The sequence below is a fragment of the Atractosteus spatula genome, assembly GCF_055471065.1.
Source record: "Atractosteus spatula isolate fAtrSpa1 chromosome 16 unlocalized genomic scaffold, fAtrSpa1.hap1 SUPER_16_unloc_2, whole genome shotgun sequence".
NCBI classification, from domain to species: domain Eukaryota; kingdom Metazoa; phylum Chordata; class Actinopteri; order Semionotiformes; family Lepisosteidae; genus Atractosteus; species Atractosteus spatula.
In genome coordinates, this window is record NW_028296632.1 from 1,381,515 (window position 1) to 1,391,346 (window position 9,832).

At 40.1% G+C, this 9,832-nt stretch overlaps 2 non-coding genes across 2 annotated transcripts; both read right to left on the reverse strand.

The window, feature by feature from the left end:
• Window positions 1-3,856: 3,856 nt before the first annotated feature.
• Window positions 3,857-3,938, reverse strand: trnaf-aaa (transfer RNA phenylalanine (anticodon AAA)). The gene has a single exon. It is a non-coding gene; the product is annotated as a tRNA-Phe (tRNA).
• Window positions 3,939-5,387: 1,449 nt separating this feature from the next.
• trnai-aau (transfer RNA isoleucine (anticodon AAU)) lies at window positions 5,388-5,461 on the reverse strand. The gene has a single exon. It is a non-coding gene; the product is annotated as a tRNA-Ile (tRNA).
• Window positions 5,462-9,832: the final 4,371 nt, after the last annotated feature.

Sequence of the window (9,832 nt, forward strand, 5' to 3'; positions counted from 1 at the left end):
TCTACGACAGACCAATGGACCATGAGTGCCCCTGTCGGTCAACCAATCACGCACCGTGGTATCCCGCGTCATCATACCTGCGGTATCTGTACCGCGGTGTCTGTACCGCGCACTTTGAATGGCTGCATCTGTATGTTACACTTAGTTCACTGTTTTAAATAGATCTAATTAAGAAAGTTAAGTGTTAGCATAAACTATTAGCAATCGATAATATTAAATTTAGCACTGTAATAAGCTGTTGCACTTTCCCCCGCATCTTGTAAAAATATATTTTCATTGTTCAAATATACATTAAGTCTGACTATCATATAATAAGTTAAATACAAAACTAAAGAAAAAATAGGGTTAAATATAATTCAAAATATTTTGCTAACAATGTTAACTGTTTATGAATAATAAAATGTATTAACTAAGGAGTAGGATGGCTCAGTTGTTAGTATGTTTTTTTGTTTTGTTTCTTTTTCATAAATACAACAGTAGTACCTGATGTCTCAGTGGCTTTCAAAATTAAATTATGCATGCAAACCTGTGAACTAGAAAGATAACTAAGATATCCATCCATTTATAATGGTGGCGAAGTGGTTAGCATTGCTATCTTGCAGCACTGGGGTCCTAGGTTCAATTCCTGCCATCCTGTGTGTGAGGGGTTTACATGTTCTCTCTGGGTTACATGGTTTTTCTCCATATGTGTGATATGACTCCCTCTCGCACTCCAAAACATACTGGTAAGTTAATTGGTTTATGGGAAAACTGGCCCTGGTGTGTGTGTGTTTGTGTCTGTCTGTCCTGTGATGGACTGGCGCTATGTCCAGGGTGTATTCTGCCTTGTGTCCGTTGCTTACTGGGATAGGCTCCAAATCCTCTGTACTGGATAAAGAGATTAGAAATGGATGGAAGTAAAGGCACTGTGTGGATGGAACTATACACAGTGTTAGAAACCCACGATGAAATGGCAGCATCTCACTGAGAATAAAATATTTTATAGTGCTTGCTTAAGGAAACAGCCTTTCCACCTCTCTTGCACATCAGTATCCATACCTAGTTATTTAAACAAATTGCCTCTAAGTATAAACATCTTAATATGCTGGCTCTGTGGATCCGCATCAGCTATGTTTGCCCATTCCTTCAATTCATGTGCATCCAACACACAGTTCAATGCCAGCAACTACACATAATCTAAAATACAATCCTTATTTCAGTATCTATGTAAACATATAGTCTGTTAACTTCATCATCTTCATCAAAAGTATGCCTAACCCCATTAGGAAGTGTTCTTGTTATAAGTGTATTCCTCAGCTTTCCCCAAATTATCTTCTTCTTGCCAACATCTCTAGTCTTTTATCCTGCAATAACTCAGCCAACACTTAAATCTCCAAAAGCTGCTTGTGTTAATTTCTTTAAATCACAAATATCATGTGTAAATACTGGCCATGTAATACTCTGCATTGTGGAATAATAGTTTATTTTAAAGGGAACTAGAGAAATCAAGAAAGGATTTTTTTCTAGAATTAATAAATGCACATCCTGTTCACTGGGGAAATTAAATCCACACTGAGCAATCTTCAATATGTTCAGAATATGACAGCAAGAATCCTATCAGGGATGCATTACACCTGTTTTCAAGTCCTTGCACTGGTTACCTATCAGATTTCGAGTCAACTTCAAAATCCTTATCCTCCTTATATACTGTCCTACAACTGTTATTATTGATCACCGAATTATTGTACTTGACATGACTTCATTCAGCCTTTACTGAACGTCTATGACAGGCAGAGAGAGTGCTGTTTCTGGTGCGATCTTTTGCAGCTGACATTTCACTGTTTTAAACGAACAAGAAATTAGATTGCTCATAAATCAGTTATTCTATATAAACACAGCGTAATTGCCCTCCGAAAATCCTCTTTTTCTTGTTCGTTTTAGAGACCTTGATCGAAACTGATTTTAGATGTCAGAAAGGATTTATTTTCTCTGTATTTCCTACATTGCTTTGTCGAGATTTTAACTTTATATCTAACTTTATATCTAGGCTCAGATTTCAACTATAAATCGTACAGTAATTAATAGCAGTAAATACTGATGTTTTGCGCCCTCTTACCACAAAAATATATGTTTTGTAGTTGGGATTAACTTTATTTCGTACGCGTAGCTACTCCGATTCGGACACCGAACAGTTAAAGATGGCGGCAAATCAGACACCCAGAGGGGGGGCGTCTTCTCGCCTCCATAACTAAAATGCCAAATAGGAGTGGCTTAAGCGACATACACAGTCGTGTAACTGACAGTTTGAGGTAGCCTATCGTGTAAATTTTGCTTTGTTGCTGATAGGTTAAGCTTTCGAAACTCTGCCCCAAAGTCATGTGACTGATTTTTCGCCCTGTTTCGTTGGTTAAACGCAATGATCACATGCACCACCATGGTAACTGGGATGTGTAGTTTTTAATTCCGTTTGAATTATAACTGTACGTACTGTCTTCATATTTGGCCAGGGCTTTAAAGAGAAGGCGCGCCAAAAAATTTCGGTGCCGTCGTCTCCGCTTTAAAGGTACCCCCGTGCTGGAAGAATTTGACCTCGGAACGTTTGCCCAGCGTAGTTATAGTGGACATAAAAACAAGAGTTCGCTGGCATTATATCCTAGAAGACACAGACCGGCACCAGACCGGTAAATGCTTGATGAACTAGGGATTGGACAGTTTCCAAGTGCTTGTACAATCGATGGAAATGTTCAAATAAATGTGCAAAAGAAATAAACAAAATAATCATTTATTTCTTTATCATATTGGCTAGCTAATGTCCTCTCTTTGCTAGTTACTGGCTGTGTTTCTGCGTTGGGTAGCAACGGGTGACTGTTCTCAGGCGGAAGATGTAAACAGCTTAATTTTCGTGTTAAATAATTTTTAAAAATTAAAATTCATTCTATACAGCAATCACATATTTGGGTACCGTTTCATAAAACTTACATGCTTAAAATGTTTAGGGAGAAATGGAAGACTGGTGTGAATTTTTTCTTTAAACTATCAAGACCAGCCATACACAGTACAGTTTATGTACATACAGTAATGTTTATGTTCCTAAATTAATATCGTTTATGACCTTCAGATGCGTTATGCTCCTCTTCTTTTTATGCTCAGCTACTAAAATTTCCCTTTAGTGGTAAAATTCCATATAAATATTCAAAACTAAGCGGATTAAAATGTGCACAGTACAGATATTAGATGATTAAATCTTTTCACTACTAACCAATGCACCACGAGTGCCCCTGTCGGTCATTTTGGCCAACCAATCACTTACCGCGGTGCCCTACGGTGCCCTGCGGGTTGGTTACTGTACCACGGGTTTTTACCGCTCATTTTGAATGGCTGCATCTGTAGGTTGTCTCTCGCAGTGTTCAGGAATTGCATTCCGAAACTGAGTCAGATCGAAAGTTGTAAGAAAAGCACCTATGGTGTCGGTTCTAACAGCTTTATTGATTCGATGTTAAAGGCCGGAAATGGGGCACAAGACACGCGACCGCAAAAAGCGTCGCCATCTGCTTCCAGCTGCAAAATGCAGTTTGCGGACGCTGAAGCATTTGAACTTGAACTTTATTGCCATATGTAACCGGTACTGGTACAATGGAATTCTTACTTACAGAAGGTCTCTCGATTGTAAAACAAGTGTAAAAAACAAGACAAAAACAAGACAAAGTGCAAACAGTGCATCAAGACAATATACAAACAAACAATAGACAATGTGCAAGTAAACATGTAGACATTTCTTTCCAAGGCAGCGGGTACAAGCGATCTCGCGTTTTAAAACCACCAGGAAAAGCAGAAAGGCACTTGCTTGCGCCGACACACGACGACGTGAGGAGGACACCGTAGTCGGCAGGATTCGAACCTGCGCAGGGAGACCCCAATGGATTTTTAGTCCATCGCCTTAACCACTCGGCCACGACTACAGCGCGCGCCACTGTTGCTGCGTTCTTGCTACAATCTCACATGGATCGCGAGGCGCCGGCGGAAACCTTTTTCAAAGTCGTTCTCCATTAAAAAAAAAACCTTTCCAAAATACAAGACTTGCAGACAGACACGCCTCAGAGGACTTAAGGGTGGCTTCATGTGGGAATGATAAAGTCTCCCCGTCCGGACAGGAAAATGGCACTTTGTTAGACACAAAGAAACAATCAACAACAGACAAATGTCCACAAGCATTTAAGAAGCCGCACCATGTTCTTGCTACAATCTCACACGGATCGCGAGACGCCGGCGGAAATCTTTTTCAAAGTCGTTCTCCGTTAAAAAAAAACCTTTCCAAAATACAAACCTTGCAGACAGACACGCCTCAGAGGACTTAAGGGTTGCTTCATGTGGGAATGATAAAGTCTCCCCGTCCGGACAGGAAAATGGCACTTTGTTAGACACAAAAAAACAATCAACAACAGACAAATGTCTACAAGCATTTTAGAAGCCGCACTTGAAATAGCTCTTATATTCGTGTTAGACGCTGGAATCGCCTTTTTATTGACGCTCTTACGAACGCCATGGAAAGCAAAACAAAGCAAAGCAGAGCAGAACAAAACGAACAAAATAAAACCCTCACGTCCTGCACTTGAATATAATGCCGTTACGTGCCGAAGCGGTATTGGACGTCATCCTAGCACTGCAACCCGGGGCGTACGGTATATGGGAACGAGCACACGTCACGAATCGTCTCTAATCACTCCCTGCACTGTAAGGCGCCTTGAAGCGTGCACCCTCAACATTCATCTTTGCGCATCTGTGAAAGGTAAACTCTTGAGCAAACTCTGAACCAGACGCTCAAACTCCAGCTAGGATTAGGGGTTGCATTCCCACGCTACTTGAACACTTTGTTTACGCTCAGTGCTGGATTTTGGGAACTTTAGGACGAGTGGGACTTTTCTCCTATCTGTCAATTCGTTTTGTTTTGGAGACTCTTGGCTGTCTGTGTTGTATAGTGCAGCGTGAAGAAAACGTTTTCGAAAACTGTGCCGGCTCAAAAGTTGTAAGAAATCCTCTCCAGCTCTTTTAAGTCTCTTCAGTTTTGTCATTTAAAGTGAAACTAGATGTATAACTGGAGCCTCACTTATGCAAATGGTGAGGCTCCAGTTCGACATCTACTTTCACTTTATATGACAGAAGTACGTCAGACTGCGCCGGACTGGGGGATCATTTCCGGTTATTTTTACCATCTTAAACATTTGAAATCCTCCCCTAGGCAATTGTGACACTTCATCTTGGCTCCACCTAGGACACTCTTCAATCTTCCATCACTTCTCTCTTCTCCCGCAACACTCTCGTCTGTCGGCAGTATGTGGCGTCTTTGCATTACCACCAATCTCACCACAGCAAGAAAGCAACGGGTTTTGGCAAGAGAGGAGGAGACTGCCTGGCCCGAACGGGGATCGAACCCGCGACCTTGGCGTTATTAGCACCACGCTCTAACCAACTGAGCTAACAGGCCTAGTGCCTGCTGTCCTCTCTGTGCTGCAAAAAATGGAATTCAGGGAAGTTTCTTTTGTCCTTCTTTGAATAGAAAGCCCTGCGATTCAGTGTACGGGCTTTCTCGTGCTGTTTAATGGTTCTTGTAACCCAAATCCTACACTGGCCTGAAGTGCCCCCCCATTTCATAGCATTTTTCAGCTGATTTCAAATGTACCTAAAGGAGAAGCATTATTGAAGACCATCAATTACCAAGAGCTTTTGTCAAAGGTTTTGGTGGTCACTATTAATGAGCACAGAGAGCTATGACCTCGGATTTACATCTCATCCAAAAGACGGCGCCTTTTTACCACACAGCGTCTCCGTCACTATACTGGGGCATTGGGACCCGCACAGACCTCAGGGTGAGCGTCCCACTGCTGGCTCCATTAACACCGCTTCCAGCTGTAAGCTTTGCTTTTCCCTGTAGGTCACCCTCATGCGGTTACTGACCTGGCTCACAGCTTCTAAGCTTCAGTGGGTTTTCAGTTGCGAGTTGAAAGGGGATGCAAGTGATGGAGCCGCTAACTGCAAAAGCCACTGCATTGGCCGGGAATCGAACCCGGGCCTCCCACGTGGCAGGTGAGAATTCTACAACTGAACCACCAATGCACGCTGCAAGCGTCTACAAAAAAGACTTTTTTTTACCACTCTGTGCTGGATGTTGGGTCCCAAGGGAACTTCTGGACGAGTGAGAATTTTCTGCTATCAAAATTTGGTTTCGGAGACTTTTGGCAGCCTACAGATGCAGCCATTCAAAATCCGCAGGCGATACCGCATTATTTTGCGGTACGCTGTACGCAGTCTACCGCAAGCTACCGGTAAATATCGCGAGTTACCGTAAATTCTCCTATAATACGACAAGCAAAATAATAGTATCCGGAATTTCCGCAAGGTGGAGCTAATAAAGCTCAACCTCTCATGTTTGAGCTGTGGCCATCAAAGTCTTTAACGAAGATATTACTAATAGTATTAATAATGAATGACCTTGGACAAGCTGTAAGTGTAAACTCAAAGTATTGCCCTGGTCAACATTTTTTTTTTCATTGACCATCTTTGTAAAAGTAACACCACAGCATTTCGCAATCACGCATTTGTTTCCAATCATGCAAAGTACAGTAATTTTTGAGAATCGCTTCACCATGCCTTTCACATGCTCATAAAAGAGATTGATTTAGGAACATAAACATATTACCATATGAAAACTGTAATGTATACAGTATGTATATGTATATTTAATGTCTTAACTGTGCCCGTTTAAGTATTGAATATTCATATCTAATTTTACCACTGAAGGGAAATCTTAGTAGCTGAGCATAAAAAGAATAAGAGCATACTGCAACGCGTGTGAAGGCCATAAACGATATTAATTTTGGAACATAAACATACAGTATATGGCTGGTCTCGGTACTTTAAAGAAAACATACACGAAACATGGTTTCATTATGACCAGAATCGGTCTTGAGATATTTTTAACTTGATTTACAGTATTTGAGAGGTATGTCTTAACACCGATACTACAGTGCTTAAGTACTGCTCACGTATATGTTTCTAGGTTTATATTATGCATTTCATACGGTCAAATTACTTTTGAGCAACTAATAAGAAGCGCGAAACGGTATGCGTTTTAGTTTCGTTTTGTGCTGGGACCCGTGGATTGATTAGAGATATCAAGTACATACAAGTCATTTTTTAAATGTTGTAGTTCGTCTTGAAAAAATGTTACGAGTACATCATCTATCAACAATTACACAGGTTCTGTTTCCATATTGCGGATTTTGGTTACGTAATATTATTTTCTAGATTTCACGTTGTGAATATATGATTTGGGCAAACAGAGCCGCAAAGAAGTACATTATGGGTTGTTGTTGGTTTTTTTGCAGTTTTATCTAGAACAAGCGATGCTTAAACCTTTGTCTGATTCTTGTGAAACTATCCACACGACAGTTACAGTACCTAGGAGTTGACTTCAGTGATGTCACTGATGGGATGTTTCTAAAAATCCATCCTCTGTAAAACGTCTTCTCTAGTTGTCCTGCATATGTATTCGCTAATGAAGCTGTGTGTTCTGAGCCTGGATCTCTACATTTCTGTATGAACCAGCTTAGAGGGCTAAAGACAGCTTGTGTTTAAATTGAGTGTAAGGCAATTTATGCTTCTAAAGTCATGGTCAGCATTTATTATTGTACTGTGCTGTAAACTTGTTCTGTGCCTAGTCACATTATTTTATAGCGTTTTTATAGTGTTATCAAATCCGGTGGCGCTGTGTGTTAGTTTCCTGACTCCCATGTCACATGGTCTGTGATTGAAACCTGTGAAACCGGTTTAATTCGTCACAGCCAGCACTCCGGCAGAGAGGGGGTTGTACTCGTAAAGTAGAAGCAGGCGAGATTTCCAGCGAAAGACACCTCCCCCCCACCCTCATACGATTCGCATTGTAATTACACATTGTAATTGTATTACACATTGTACACATGCTTAAAAGAGAAGAGAGAAAACGCAAGCCTTCTTCAGGTGTGAGGGTCTTCTGCTCAGAATGAAACGCTAAAATGTAATGTAGGCTCTGAATGGGTTCAATTATGATTTGGGCTTGATTAAGGTCGCTGCCTTTCATCTAAAACCGTACTTGAATCCTTCGAAACTAAAAATCAGCGTTAGTGAGTTCTAAATAAAGAGGTATCCAGGTAACAGTGAAACGGGCGGACAGTCTGGGGAGATCGCCCGTTTTCCATGTAAATAGTTCCCTGGTTCCGCACCCCTTGGTGTTTCTCTCGCTCTCTCTCGGGTCACCTGATCATTAGCTCGAAAGATTTCAGTGCTTTGTGTATATTCTAATGGTAGTGGGGGCAGGGTGTGTGGGAACAGGTTTGGTTGAAATTGCATTGGAGATCTATATTCTTCACACCTGAAACATTTTCTCTGAAAGCATTTTCTTCGCAGTTTAACCGATCTTGTTACAGCATGTAACAGTTTACTATTATTAACCATATTAATTTTAAGTGCTTAATGCCATTTTTTGACCAGGCACGAATATTCTTAAGTCCATATCTTCGCAAGTGAATCAGTGCGAATTGAAATACTAATTAAATTAAAACTACTAACTACTAACTAATACTAATTAAAACAAACCAGAAACGTGTTGTTCTGTTTAATGACATTACAAGTGGAAAGATTACAGATTTTAATCGTCTTTAATTTTGTTACGTTATACATTTTAGAAACGTTTCATCCATACAAACACCACAAAACTATTTTCGATTGTATTTCTGAATAGTATGTTACACTTAGTTCACTGTTTTAAATACATCTAATTAAGAAAGTTAGGTGTTAGCATAAACTATTAGCAATCAATAATATTAAATTTAGCACTGTAATAAGCTGTTGCACTTTCCCCCGCATCTTGTAAAAATATATTTTCATTGTTCAAATATACATTAAGTCTGACTATCATATAATAAGTTAAATACAAAACTAAAGAAAAAATAGGGTTAAATATAATTCAAAATATTTTGCTAACAATGTTAACTGTTTATGAATAATAAAATGTATTAACTAAGGAGTAGGATGGCACAGTTGTTAGTATGTTTTTTGTTTTGTTTCTTTTTCATAAATACAACAGTAGTACCTGATGTCTCAGTGGCTTTCAAAATTAAATCATGCATGCAAACCTGTGAACTAGAAAGATAACTAAGATATCCATCCATTTATAATGGTGGCGAAATGGTTAGCATTGCTATCTTGCAGCACTGGGGTCCTAGGTTCAATTCCTGCCATCCTGTGTGTGTGGGGTTTACATGTTCTCTCTGGGTTACATGGTTTTTCTCCATATGTGTGATATGACTCCCTCTCGCACTCCAAAACATACTGGTAAGTTAATTGGTTTATGGGAAAACTGGCCCTGGTGTGTGTGTGTTTGTGTCTGTCTGTCCTGTGACGGACTGGCGCTATGTCCAGAGTGTATTCTGCCTTGTGTCCGTTGCTTACTGGGATAGGCTCCAAATCCTCTGTACTGGATAAAGAGATTAGAAATGGATGGAAGTAAAGGCACTGTGTGGATGGAACTATACACAGTGTTAGAAACCCACGATGAAATGGCAGCATCTCACTGAGAATAAAATATTTTATAGTGCTGGCTTAAGGAAACAGCCTTTCCACCTCTCTTGCACATCAGTATCCATACCTAGTTATTTAAACAAATTGCCTCTAAGTATAAACATCTTAATATGCTGGCTCTGTGGATCCGCATCAGCTATGTTTGCCCATTCCTTCAATTCATGTGCATCCAACACACAGTTCAATGCCAGCAACTACACATAATCTAAAATACAATCCTTATTTCAGTATCTATGTAAAC